The sequence below is a fragment of the Triticum aestivum genome, chromosome 2D (genome assembly GCF_018294505.1).
Source record: "Triticum aestivum cultivar Chinese Spring chromosome 2D, IWGSC CS RefSeq v2.1, whole genome shotgun sequence".
In the NCBI taxonomy this organism is placed as follows: domain Eukaryota; kingdom Viridiplantae; phylum Streptophyta; class Magnoliopsida; order Poales; family Poaceae; genus Triticum; species Triticum aestivum.
Genome location: NC_057799.1, coordinates 573044449 through 573059918, shown reverse-complemented (window position 1 = coordinate 573059918; position 15470 = coordinate 573044449).

Genomic DNA, 15470 nt, shown 5'->3' with positions numbered 1-15470 from the left:
AGATGGAGCAGTGGCCCACGAGGCACGATGGCGCACCCAGGGGGGTAGGGCGCGCCCTGGTGGCTTGTGAGGCCCACGTAGCTCTGTTTGACCTAACTCCACCTCTGTAAATTCTCTAAAATCGGAAAACCAACATAGGAGACCACAAAATACTTTTTCCGCCGCCGCAAGTTCCTGTTCTTGAGAGATCCCATCTGGAGGCCTTTTCCGGCACTCTGCCAGAGGGGGGTTCGATCACGGAGGGGTTGTACATCATCCTTGCCGCCCTTCCGATGATGCGTGCGTAGTTTACCACAGACCTACGGGTCCATAGTAAGTAGCTAGATGGCTTCTTCTCTCTAATTGATCTTCAATACAATGTTCTCCTCGGTGTTCTTGGAGTTCTATCTGATGTAATCACTTTTTGCGGTGTGTTTGTTGGGATCAGATGAATTGTGAGTTTGTGATCAGATTATCCATGAATATTATTTGAGTTCTCTCTGAACTCTTTTATGCATGATTGTTATAGCTTCATATTTCTCTCCGATCTATTGATTTGGTTTGGCCAACTAGATTGATTTATCTGCAATGGGAGAGGTGTTTGTTAATGGGTTCGATCTTGCGGTGCTCAATCCCAGGGGACATGACATGTATTGTATCATTGCTATTAAGGATAAAAAGATGGGGGTTTATTCATGCGTGGGTTTACTTTGTCTACATCATGTCATCTTGATTAAGGCGTTACTCCGTTCTTTATGAACTTAATACTCTAGATGCATGCTGGATTGCGGTCGATGTGTGGAGTAATAGTAGTAGATGCATAATCATTTCGGTCTATTTGTCTCGGACGTGATGCCTATATACATGATCATTGCCTTGGATATCGTCATGATTATTTGTTTTTCTATTAATTGCCCAATAAATTTGTTTCCCACCGTATACTATTTTCAAGAGAGAAGCCTCTAGTGAAAACTATGACCCCTGGGTCTATTTCTATCATATATAAAAATCCTAAAAAATACATTGCTGCACTTTTACTTTATTTATTTTATTTTATATTTTTGTTCGATCTATCTATCTATCACCATATAATTTAATCTTGCAAATAACCGTTAAGGGATTGACAACCCCTTGTTCGCGTTGGGTGCGAGGTTTGTTATTTTGTGTGCAGGTGCTGCTAACGAGTTGTTGCGTGATTCTCCTACTGGATTGATAACCTTGATTTCAGAACCGAGAAAAATATTTATCTTTATTGTACTGCATCATCCCCTCCTCTTTGGGAAAATCCCAACGCAGCTCACAAATAGCATTGGGCCACCGGGTAGAGGCAACTGTCATGCGTGGAACCTGCCCAACTATGTGCAATCGTGTCGAGCGGCTTGTGCATCTTTCTCGGACCCACCAAGCTATAACGACCAACACCCAAGTGGTTCTTAAGGCTAGCGCGTTTGGAGACATTGCGAAGCAAGCCTCTCGCTAGTTAGATAAAGATGGGTTCATTCTTTGGTTTGTGCCCAACTGTTAACTTTGTTCCTATCTATCCGTCCATCTGGTCCTATTTGGCCAGTGTTTGAGTGGTAGACGGTTCCGTCCTTCTTTGGCCGGTAGACGGTTCGTATGCTTTGTGTACCCAGTCATCGTCCAACGGTGACTCCCCTGTGTTGGCCTCCGTGCCAGTGGCTTGGGTTAGCGGGGAGGGCAGGGTGAGTGTTTGTTGGTAAGCCTGCGACGCTCGCTCTGCTTAGTAAAAGTATGTGCTCGCCTTGGCTTTGTACTATGCTATGTCTCTCTTTTTACCTGGCTTTCATCGTTCGGTCTTTCTTTGTTTTTGGACTGTGTCCACGTGTATGACTCTCGGTGGTCGGTTTTGTTAGTTCATTCACTTGCGTGTTGTCATTGTCTTTATCTCGTCCCCTAGCCCCGGATTCCGATAACTTCTACGGTTCTCTCATTATTCATTGTCCAAATGGAAGGGATGTTTGTTATTCACTTCGGTCAGAAGAGGAATTGACACTCAAGAGCACGCGTTTTATGTTTGCATTCCTATTTGAGAGTGCCCCTCCCTCCTATTTGGTTGGAAATTTCCTATTTGAGAGTGCTCCACAGATTGCTAGTTTGCTGAAAACAATTCAGCTTTTGCCAAAAGAAAGCCAAACTCTCATCCAGATGCATCTCGATTCACATTTCTATACGATAATATGCACGACCGATTCTCATATCTGTTGATACAAGAGATTCTTTCAAAAGATAATCATAACCCTTGGGTGGGCGAAAGATGGCATTTGCTTTTCTTCTCCTTCTTTCTCTATCCTTCGCCACTGCCGCTCTACATAAGTCCCTGGCCTTGGTCCGCTGGAGGTGCTCTTCGAGCTCATCTTTGCTATCCAATGAGCTCCGAGCGATCGGCTAATTGTTTGTTTTCCTCCGAGTTGTAGATCCAGTAGATGCCAGCTTCCTGGAAACAAGCGGTTTCGCGGCGTGGGGCTAGCAACGTGTGTTTTATTTGGGCATTGAGGCTTCTTCTTTGATGGATGAGGAGCAGTTTGTCCGTCTATTCCCCAGTGTGAGGTTTCATTGCTTACGTGTTTCTGTCAATTTCACGTTCTTGGTTTTGTTTGTCATTCATGTGTGCTTTCCCAACGTGGTGACACTTGCTAATGAATCACTTTCTATTTGTATATGAAGTTACATGCAACCCGAATCACCGTAAGCAGGTGCCTTATACTAAAGCAAGCCGTAGACTCCCTTGGGCTTACAGTTAACCAAACTACAACTTATGAGGAAGGGAGCAGAGAACCTGCCTGGCTAGATTAAAATCCATTTTCCAAGCCGTAAACATGCCACATCTAGAAACGAGGGTTTTTTGTGGGGACTACTGTCCATCGGTTGAAGAAGACGATGATTTGGCATGTCTTTTTCTATTGTACCGCAGACAACATTTCTTCGCAGCCCCATTGGAGCACTCCAGTACCTCACCTTGACGCGCCCGGACATCGCCTACGCGGTTGGCCAGATTACTTGCAGATGCACGCCCCAAAGGACATGAACTCGCCCCTGATCAAGTGTCTCCTCCGTTGCATTCGTGGCACTTCTTTGCATGGCATGGTTTCTGTGACGCCCCCGATTCAATCATACACTAATCATGCACGCAAATGTGTACGATCAAGATCAGGGACTTACGGGAAGATATCACAACACAACTCTACAACATAAATAAGTCATACAAGCATCATAATACAAGCCAGGGGCCTCGAGGGCTCGAATACTAGTGCTCGATCATAGACGAGTCAGCGGAAGCAACAATATCTGAGTACAGACATAAGTTAAACAAGTTTGCGTTAAGAAGGCTAGCACAAAAGTAGCAACGATCGAAAAGGCAAGGCCTCCTGCCTGGGACCACCTAACTACTCCTCGAAGCCAAACTCCATGTAGAACCATCCTCGGGATCTCTAGCTCCTGGACTCCAGCATCTGGTTGCGACAACCAGGTATAGAAAGGGGAAAAGAGGGAGAAAAGCAACCGTGAGTACTCATCCAAAGTACTCGCAAGCAAGGAGCTACACTACATATGCATGGGTATATGTGTAAAGGGCCATATGGGTGGACTGAACTGTAGAATGCCAGAATAAGAGGGGGATAGCTAATCCTGTCAAAGACTACGCTTCTGGCCACCTCCATCTTGCAGCATGTAGAAGAGAGTAGATGGTAAGTTCACCAAGTAGCATCGCATAGTATAATCCTACCCGGCGATCCCCTCCTCGTCGCCCTGTTAGAGAGCGATCACCGGGTTGTATCTGGCACTTGGAAGGGTGTGTTTTATTAAGTATCCGGATCTAGTTGTCATAAGGTCAAGGTACAACTCCGGGTCGTCCTTTTACCGAGGGACACGGCTATTCGAATAGATAAACTTCCCTGCAGGGGTGCACCACATAACCCAACACGCTCGATCCCATTTGGCCGGACACACTTTTCTGGGTCATGCCCGGCCGCGGAATATCAACACGTCGCAGCCCCACCTAGGCTCAACAGAGAGGTCAGCACGCCGGTCTAAATCCTATGCGCGCAGGGGTCTGGGCCCATCGCCCATTGCACACCTGCACGTTGCGTACGCGGCCGGAAGCAGACCTAGCCTAGCAGGCGTTCCAGTCCAATCCGGCGCGCGCCGCTCCGTCGCTGACGTCACGAAGGCTTCGGCTGATACCACGACGTCGAGTGCCCATAACTGTTCCCGCGTAGTTGGTTAGTGCGTATAGACCAAATGGCCAGACTCAGATCAAATACCAAGATCTCGTTAAGCGTGTTAAGTATCCGCGAACGCCGACCAGGGCCAGGCCCACCTCTCTCCTAGGTGGTCTCAACCTGCCCTGTCGCTCCGCCACAAAGTAACAGTCAGGGGCCGTCAGGAACCCAGGCCCACCTCTACCGGGATGGAGCCACCTGTCCTTTCATCCCCCTCATCAGAATCACTTGCGGGTACTCAACGAGCTGACCCGACTTTAGTCACCACATGTGTCATGTATATAAAGTATATAGTATATACCCGTGATCACCTCCCGAAGTGATCACGGCCCAGTAGTATAGCATGGCAGACGGACAAGAGTGTAGGGCCACTGATGGAACACTAGCATCCTATACTAAGCAGTAGGATAGCAGGTAAGGGTAACAACTGTAGCAACAATGATAGGCTATGCAGCAGAATAGGATTAACCGAAAGCAGTAACATGCTACCTCTTCTAATGCAAGCAGTATACACAAGAATAGGCGATATCTGGTGATCAGGGGGGGCTTGCCTGATTGCTCTGGCAAGAAGGAGGGGTCGTCAACAGCGTAGTCGGTCGGGGCACCAGCAGCGGCGTCGGTCTCGTAGTCTACCGGAGAGAAGAGGGGGAAGAAACAATGAATACAATGCAAACAGATGCATAACGATGAATGACATGACAAAGCGTGATGCTAGGTGTGCCCAAACGCGGTAGTAGGTGATACCGGCGAAGGGGGGAAAACATCCGGGAAAGTATTTCCGGTGTTTCGCGTTTTTGGACAGATGAACCGGAGGGGGAAAGTTGCGAGTTCGATATGTTAGGGAGGTGTGGCAGACGAACGGGCTGCGTATCCGGATTCGTCTCGTCGTTCTGAGCAACTTTCATGTACAAAGTTTTTCCATCCGAGCTACGGTTTATTTTATATTAATTTTAAAAGATTTAAATCATTTCAAATTATTTTTAATTCGAAAATTAAATGTTAAATCGCTATGGGTACACAAAAAGATGGGCTTGTGTGGCTGACCAGTAGGCCCAGTTGAATTGGTCAACTGCCCAGTCAGTAGAGGCTGACTGATGGGGCCGGTCAAAGTCAACGGCCCAGTCAGCATTGACCGTTGACTGGTCAAATTGACCAGTGGGTCCCGATTGTCAATGACTTAGGTTAACTAAACAGGATTAGTTAATTTAATTTAGTGATTAGGTTAATTAATCTTAATTAGTTAATTTAAACAGTGTTAATTAAGTCCATACTATGTTCACATACATGGATCTCATCTCAGATTTCATGGCCTCAAGCCATTTCGCGGAATCTGGGCTCATCATCGCTTCCTCATAGTTCGTAGGTTCGTCATGGTCAAGTAACATGACCTCCAGAATAGGATTATCGTGCCACTCTGGTGCGGATCTCACTCTGGTTTACCTACGAGGTTCGGTAGTAACTTGATCTGAAGTTACATGATCATCATCATTAGCATCCTCACTAATTGGTATAGTAGTCAGAGGAACAGATTTCTGTGATGAACTACTTTCCAATAAGGGAGCAGGTACAGTTACCTCATCAAGTTCTACTTTCCTCCCACTCACTTCTTTCGAGAGAAACTCCTTCTCTCGGAAGGATCCATTCTTAGCAACGAATATTTTGCCTTCGGATCTGTGATAGAAGGTGTACCCAACTGTCTCCTTTGGGTATCCTATGAAGACACATTTCTCCGATTTGGATTTGAGCTTATCAGGATGAAACTTTTTCTTATAAGCATTGCAACCCCAAACTTTAGGAAACGACAACTTTGGTTTCTTGCCAAACCAAAGTTCATTTGGTGTTGTCTCAACGGATTTAGATGGTGCCCTTTTTTACGTGAATGCAGCTGCCCCTAATGCATAACCCCAAAACTATAGTGGTAAATCGGTAAGAAACATCATAGATTGTACTATATCCAATAAAGTATGGTTATGACGTTCGGGCACACCATTATGCTGTGGTGTTCCAGGTGGCACGAATTTGTGAAACTATTCCACATTGTTTTAGTTGAAGACCAAACTCGTAACTCAAATATTTGTCTCCGTGATCAGATCGTAGAAACTTTATTTTCTTGTCACGATGATTTTCCACTTCACTCTGAAATTCTTTGAACTTTTCAAATGTTTCAGACGTATGTTTCATCAAGTAGATATAGCCATATCTGCTCAAATCATCTGTGAAGGTCAGAAAATAACGATACTTGCCGCGAGCCTTAACACTTATCGGACTGCATACATCAGTATGTATTATTTCCAATAAATCAGTTGCTCGCTCCATTGTTCCGGAGAACGGAGTCTTAGTCATCTTTCCCACCATGAGGCATGGTTCGCAAGTATCAAGTGATTCATAATCAAGTGATTCCAAAAGTCCATCAGCATGGAGTTTCTTCATGCGCTTTACACCAATATGACCTAAACGGCAGTGCCACAAATAAGTTGCACTTATCATTATTAACTTTGCATCTTTTGGCTTCAATATTATGAAAATGTGTATCCCCACGATCGAGATCCAACAAACCATTTTCATTGGGTGTATGACCATAGAAGGTTTTATTCATGTAAACAGAACAACAATTATTCCATAATCTTACATGAATAACCGTATTGCAATATACATGATCCAATCATATTCATGCTCAACGCAAACACTAAATAACATTTATTTTAGGTTCAACACTAATCCCGAAAGTATAGGGAGTGTGCGATGATGATCATATCAATCTTGGAACCACTTCCAATACACATCATCACTTCACCCTTAACTAGTCTCTGTTCATTCTGCAACTCCCGTTTCGAGTTACTACTCTTAGCAACTGAACAAGTATCAAATACCGAGGGGTTGCTATAAACACTAGTAAAGTACACATCAATAAATGTATATCGAATATAGTTGTGTTCACTTTGCCATCCTTCTTATCCACCAAATACTTGGGGCAGTTCCGCTTCCAGTGACCAGTCCCTTTGCAGTAGAAGCACTCAGTTTCAGGCTTAGGTCTAGACTTGGGCTTTTCACTTGAGCAGCAACTTGCTTGCCCTTCTTGAAGTTCCCCTTTCTTCCCGTTGTCCCTTTACTTGAAACTAGTGGTCTTGTTAACCATCAACACTTGATGCTCTTTCTTGATTTCCACCTTCGTCGATTTCAGCATTGCGAAGAGCTCGGGAATCACTTTCGTCATCCCTTGCATATTATAGTTCATCACGAAGTTCTAGTAACTTGGTGATAGTGACTAGAGAATTCTGTCAATTACTATCTTATCTGGAAGATTAACCCCCACTTGATTCAAGCAATTGTAGTACCCAGACAATCTGAGCACATGCTCACTGGTTGAGCTATTCTCCTCCATCTTGTAGGCAAAGTACTGTCAGAGGTCTCATACCTCTTGACACGGGCATGAGTATGAAATACCAATTTCAACTCTTGGAACATCTTATATGCTCCGTGGAGTTCAAAAACAATTTTTGAAGTCCCGGTTCTAAGCCGTAAAACATGGTGCACTTAACTATCAAGTAGTCATCATACCGAGCTTTTGTCAAAACGTTCATAACGTCTGGATCTGCTCCTGCAATAGGTCTGTCACCTAGCGTTGCATCAAGGACATAATTCTTCTGCGCAACAATGAGGATAAACCTTAGATCACGGATCCAATCCGCATCATTGCTACTAACATTTTTCAACTTAGTTTTCTCTAGGAACATATATAAAAAATTAAACGGGGAGCAACATCACGAGCTATTGATCTACAACATAGATATGCTAATACTACGAGGACTAAGTTCATGATAAATTAAAGTTCAATTAATCATATCACTTAAGAACTCCCACTTAGATATAGACATCCCTCTAATCATCTAAGTGATCACGTGATCCAAATCAACTAAACCATAACCGATCATCACGTGAAATGGAGTAGTTTTCAATGGTGAACATCACTATGTTGATCATATCTACTATATGATTCACGCTCGACCTTTCGATCTCAGTGTTCCGAGGCCATATCTGCATATGCTAGGCTCGTCAAGTTTAACCTGAGTATTCTGCGTGTGCAAAACTGGCTTGCACCCGTTGTAGATGGACGTAGAGCTTATCACACCCGATCATCACGTGGGGTCTGGGCACGACGAACTTTGGCAACGGTGCATACTCAGGGAGAACACTTTTATCTTGAAATTTAGTGAGAGATCATCTTATAATGCTACCGTCAATCAAAGCAAGATAAGATGCATAAAAGATAAACATCACATGCAATCAATATAAGTGATATGATATGGTCATCATCATCGTGTGCTTGTGATCTCCATCTCCGAAGCACCGTCATGATCACCATCGTCACCGGCGCGACACCTTGATCTCCATCGTAGCATCATTGTCGTCTCGCCAACTATTGCTTCTATGACTATCGCTACCGCTTAGTGATAAAGTAAAGCAATTACATGGCGATTGCATTGCATACAATAAAGCGACAACCATATGGCTCCTGCTAGTCGCCGATAACTCGGTTACAAAACATGATCATCTCATACAATAAAATATAGCATCATGTCTTGACCATATCACATCACAACATGCCCTGCAAAAACAAGTTAGATGTCCTCCACTTTGTTGTTGCAAGTTTTACGTGGCTGCTACGGGCTGAGCAAGAACCGTTCTTACCTACGCATCAAAACCACAACGATAGTTCGTCAAGTTAGTGTTGTTTTAACCTTCACAAGGAACGGGCGTAGCCACACTCGGTTCAACTAAAGTTGGAGAAACTGACACCCGCCAGCCACCTGTGTGCAAAGCACGTCGGTAGAACCAGTCTCGCGTAAGCGTACGCGTAATGTCGGTCCGGGCCGCTTCATCCAACAATACCGCCGAACCAAAGTATGACATGCTGGTAAGCAGTATGACTTGTATCGCCCACAACTCACTTGTGTTCTACTCTTGCATATAACATCTACGCATAAACTTGGCTCGAATGCCACTGTTGGGGAACGTAGTAATTTCAAAAATTTGCCTACGCACACGCAAGATTATGGTGATGCATAGCAATGAGAGGGGAGAGTGTGTCCACGTACCCTCCTAGACCGAAAGCGGAAGCATTAGCACAACGCGGTTGATGTAGTTGTACGTCTTCACGATCCGACCGATCAAGTACCGAATGCACGACACCTCCGAGTTCAGCACACGTTCAGCTCGATGACGTCCCTCGAACTCCAATCCAGCCGAGTGTTGAGGGAGAGTTTCGTCAGCACGACGGCGTGGTGACGATGTTGATGTTCTACCGACGCAGGGCTTCGCCTAAGCACTGCTATGGTATTATCGAGGTGGATTATGGTGGAGGGGGGCACCGCACACGGCTAAGGGATCCAAGGGATAAATTGTTGTGTCTATGGGGTGCCCCCCTCCTCCGTATATAAAGGAGGGGAGGAGGGGGCCGGCCAGGAGGAGGTGGCGCGCCCAAGGGGGGAGTCCTACTCCCACCGGGAGTAGGATTCCCCCTTTTCCTATTTGGAGAAGGAGAGGGAAGGAAGAGGAAGGAGGGAGGAAGGAAGGGGGGGCGGCCCCCCTCCCAATTCGGATTGGGCTTGGGGGGGGGGCGCCCCCTCCCTTGCTCCTTTCCCCTCCTTTCCACTAAAGCCCATTAAGGCCCATATACCTCCCGGGGGGTTCCGATAACCTCCCGGTGCTCCGGTATTATCCCGATCTCACCGGAACCATTCCCGTGTCCAAATATAGTCGTCCAATATATCGATCTTTACGTCTCGACCATTTCGAGACTCCTCGTCATGTCCGTGATTACATCCGGGACTCCGAACTACCTTCGGTACATCAAAACATATAAACTCATAATATAACCGTCATCAAACTTTAAGCGTGCGGACCCTATGGGTTTGAGAACTATGTAGACATGACCGAGACACATCTCCGGTCAATAACCAATAGCGGAACCTGGATGTTCATATTGGCTCCCACATATTCTACGAAGATCTTTATCGGTCAAACCGCATAACAACATACGTTGTTCCCTTTGTTATCGGTATGTTACTTGCCCGAGATTCGATCATTGGTATCTCAATACCTAGTTCAATCTCGTTACCGGCAAGTCTCTTTACTCGTTCCGTAATACATCATCCCGCAACTAACTCATTAGTTGCAATGCTTGCAAGGCTTAAGTGATGTGCATTACCGAGTGGGCCCAGAGATACCTCTCCGACAATCGGAGTGACAAATCCTAATCTCGAAATACGCCAACCCAACAAGTACCTTCGGAGACACCTGTAGTGCACCTTTATAATCACCCAGTTACGTTGTGACGTTTGGTAGCACACAAAGTGTTCCTCCGGTAAATGGGAGTTGCATAACCTCATAGTCATAGAAAGATGTATAAGTCATGATGAAAGCAATAGCAACATACTAAACGATCAAGTGCTAAGCTAGCGGAATGGGTCAAGTCAATCACATCATTCTCCTAATGATGTGATCCCGTTAATCAAATGACAACTCGTGTCTATGGTTAGGAAACATAACCATCTTTAATTAACGAGCTAGTCAAGTAGAGGCATACTAGTGACACTCTGTTTGTCTATGTATTCACACATGTATTATGTTTCCGGTTAATACAATTCTAGCATGAATAATAAACATTTATCATGATATAAGGAAATAAATAATAACTTTATTATTGCCTCTAGGGCATATTTCCTTCAGCCAGATGGGCCAGTCCACAGACTAATGCCGGAAACGGTCATCCAACATTGCCCGCATACATTTTAAACACGGTTCAAACAAACCGGAAGAAATTCATGCAAACACTTCAGATTTTCCATGTAAACCGAACGAGATTCATTACATTCGAACATATTTCATATGAACCGACGTTACATTTTGGACAACTTTTGACCAAACCCTATTCTAAATCTAATATAAATGATTGCCAGCACCCGTTCCCCATGTCCGGCCATGACTCCCGAGAACTGAAGCTCCGGCTCTTGCCTTCGCCTTCTTCACTTCCGCCTCGGCGCGATGCCTCCGCAGCCTCCACCACCGGAACTTGAGCGGCTAATCGACCTACGATTTTCAGCACGCCAAGCTTGGCTTCAGGCGGAGGGGAAGAACGGTGGCCTTCCCGGGACCCGAGCGGCGGCCATGCCTGCCGACATGCTGACTTCGAGGTCGTGGAAGCGGGGCGCGGCCTTGGCGGAGTTGGCGATGTCCTCCTCGTCATCGATCTTGCCCCACACCTCGTCCGCCGCCTCGTTCATCTCCTTGTAGGCGGCCTCCAGTTTCGCCTGACGGATCTCGCGGGCGGTGCGGCAGGACTCAGGCAGCGCCGCCTGCTCTGCCATGTCCGCGTCCGGCGCGATGGCCCTCCCGGCGGCGAGCTACTCCTCCACCTGCCGATGTTCCTTGAGGAGCTGGAGGTTGTAGGCCTGGTCGGCTTGCGCCGCCCGGAACTGCTCCTTGCGCTCCTCCTGCACCATGTCCATCTAGTCGGCACGGGCATTTCCCATGGCCATGCCGACATGCACCGGCGAGTAGGGTGGCGCCGGCTCGTCCTCTGTCGCGTCTTCCATTAGGACGTCGTCGGCCTCCGGCTGCCTACTGGCCTGCCAGCCGACAGCAATGGTGGTCGTCTCCTTCTTCTGCTCCGACGATAGTCCGTCCAAGAGGGCTTTGGAGTGTGAGGAGGCCATGGTGGGAGTGGTCCTGAGAGGAGAAAGGGACCGGAGGAGGATGACTGCAGCTATGGCCGGCACTGGAGTTTATATAGCGGGCGGTAGACAGACAGATGGGTGGCACCGGAGTAGGTTCCTTCGCAACCGCGTGCCATTAATGTAGGACGACTGATGGTCATGGTGTCGTTTGAACACGAAGCGGTCGCGTGCACCGGGAAGCGGCGCTATCTATGTCGGCATGCCGCTTCAATGCCGGCGGTAGTGAGAGGTCGCGTCCGCTCTGGTTGGGCATGAATGCGCCATTGATGCTCTGGAACGACGCTGACCCTTTTGGGCGGGAAGTGCGCACGCCAGGGAAGGGGTTTGGGTGGGCTAGGGCAGTCAGAAGCGGATGTGGCAGCGGCCCGGACGCCAGCAAAGCCTCCCCGCTAAGTTTGTCTTGGTTTATAGCATCCGAATCACCTAGTGAACTGATACAGGACCACGTTAGATGGCACAACACGTCCGGACTACGCGGTCCGGACGTATGCGAGCGGTTTGGTGGTCCACGAGTTGAAGATGCCCTAAGCCTCCTTGCCGTTGCAGGACTGTCCCAGGTCCGTGCTTGTGTTTCTTGCGTTTTAGGTGGTCAGCGTTTGCATACTCTAAACCTAGTTGAACCCAGGGGCGGAGCCAGAAAATCGAGCCAATGGGTTCATGACTGATTTATTGTGAAAATTTAGTATGACATAATTAAGTACAGTGTCTAATTTCACACTACCATATAACGAGAGGCTAGCACACAAATACAAATATGATAGCACTTATATTTTATACATTGAAAACAAAAAAAGTATAACATTTGCAAAGAAAAACAGCAAGACATACCAGTTGGATGATATTATAAAAATCTCTTGTTTACATATTGTGAATAGAGTAATTCCAAAAAAACTTCATAGCTTCTGGTGCAGCTTCTCCTTCCCGAAAACACCGGCAAAATAGTCAAGTTACATTGACAAGTGTATAATACCATAAATCAAAAGAAGCATGTACAATCACTCACATTACAGTCTGCTCCCTTTCGACCATTCCAGTCAATTAATTACCAATGCATCACTCACAACTTGCCCCTCGTTATGATCTGTGAAAAAGGCGGCAACACAAATAATACATGGATTTTTCCTTTTTTCGAAATCTGTAAGAGTACTTACTTCAACGACATTTGATGCACTTTACCTGCATCTAACAGGCGGCCTTGAAGTGCCTACATCATAATCTGAATCTGGTGATTGGTTTCTCTTTGAGAAATATTGCTCCACTGCCGAGATCAATCAAACTTCAGGAAAAGTTAATTAGAAAATTAGGGCAAAGGCTAGGCTAAATAGAACATGCATAAGAAGAAGAATATGTGGTGATCTATTAGTATCTTGAATTTGTACTGCACGCCGACCTGATGTTGCTTCCTTGCGGGCTGTCGGGGGAAGACTAGGCGGATGCGCCGTCGCCGCGATGGGCGAACAAGATGGGGAGAGGCGGACTAGAGGGAAGACCGCGTAAGTCTTGGCGAGCGAGAGTCGTCGATTCACAACACACGTGACCTGATGCGTTTTGACCTGATGCGTTATGAGTCATCTAACGCACGCATGGGACAGTAGCAGTCTACGTATGGGCCTTAGCTGGGCTACTCGTGTGAAGATTTCTGGACTAAAAGGCTTTTCGCTTGTGAATTCCAAATTCCGATGGATGCAGCCTTGATTTTCTAATGGGTTCACGCACATGATAACCTACATACACATACGTGGCAGCAGAAAATCGTTGGGTTCACTTGAACCCAACGCCACAACGCTGGCTCCGCGACTGGTTGAACCAGATTACCTCTGCCGTTCATTTGCATATTAATTCCTGGCGGTCTGTGCTACAGTAGCTATTATATTGCACTTAATTAGTGCTGATACAACCTACGCAACATAACAGTCGGTGATATAGCGTAGAATTGGTTAACTTGGTAAGAATTCTTGTCACTAGTGGAGTCTTACTAGCTGGTTTAACGGTTTTCAACGTTCAGGATATGACCAGAACCAGGTTTAACGATTTTCAACGGTCAGGATATGTCGTCCAGGTCGGTCAGCCTTCGCATCAGGCTGATCTTCGGTCAAACAAGCCCTGGTTACAAACCTCCACACCGCGTCTCTACGGCTAGTCGGCTAATCAACGTCCAGGCTTATACCGATTTGACCATCACTTCCTATTCTAAACGGCTATTCAACGGGACAGATAACCTCTTGGAAGTATCACCTCGAAACGTTTTTATCCTCCCACGTGTCTAGAGTTTCCTGCCTCCCGCCGGCACCGGTGTTGATCTGCCTCGTCTTCTACGACCTTAGGGCCGGAGGCATGGTGGATCCCGGCCCTTGTCGCTCGGAGAGCTTCTGCTTCGGTTTTTGGGTATTTGTTTTAGTATGTTTAGGGTTTGTGTCATGTTTAAGAAGGCAAGGTGACAACGACACCCTAAAGATGGAATAAAGTTCTTTCCGCCTAGGCCCCGTCCCGCTGGTGCGTCTCGTGTTATTGGAGGGTGTGTGGAGGTGTGTCTCCGATGGATCTCGCGCGATTCGGTCGGTGTTTGTCTTTGATGGATCTGGTCTTCGTTCGTCTGTGTTCGTGTATCTACGGATTCGTTCTTTTCGATCTACACTTCTCTTCATCGGCGATGGTTGATGTTCTGGTGTGCTGGTCCTTTTGGGTCTCAGCACAATGACTTACCAACTATGTACTACAATGAGGTTTGTCAGGCTTCTATAAGGGACGGACGATGATGGTTGCGGGCCTTCGGCTCGCTCTGGTGCTTGTAATTGTCGCTAGTGGTCTATGAACATGGATGTAATTTTTGTTACTTCCTATTTTCTTTGTACTGCCATAATATTCGATGAATAGATCGGAAGTTTTTCCCGCGAAAAAGACAACCTCTTGAAGTTGAAGAATCTACCCAACCAAGGTCATAGGGACATGCTTGAGCAGGAAGGAGTATGAAAAATGAATATGAAGAAAGAGAAAAGGTGGGCGAGGAGGGCTGATAGCACTTATCGACCTACTTAGGGAAACGACAACGAGTGATGTTGTCACTGAAAGTTGGGGATGATGATGAGGTGGTGACACACCAATAGCCAGAAAGATAGTATGCTCCCTTGGGGATTAAATGTCGGATTGACCGGAAGCAGCGGCATCCCTACTTGGCACTGTCAAAGGAGGCTGTGGTGGAAGACAGCGTCCGATGGAGGTGGATTTGTGGAGTAGCAAGGCGATCGTGTAGTAAGGAGGAATGGGGGCAATGAGTTGTCGATGGAAAGAAAGGAGAAGTTGGGTAATGAGGGGGGCAGTGGAGAAAGTCGGCAAAGGTGCAGGTGAGGGGTGGGTGAAAAAGCATTGGAGAGAACAGGAGGGAGCGCGTCATCACACTGTAGTTGAAACCTAAAAAGCCAAAGTGACAGGAGCTACATCTTTTTATACAAAAACACTCGCTTTGTGATATAAATTATATATGAGTACAATTTGAGGTGTATGAGCTTTTAAATGCATG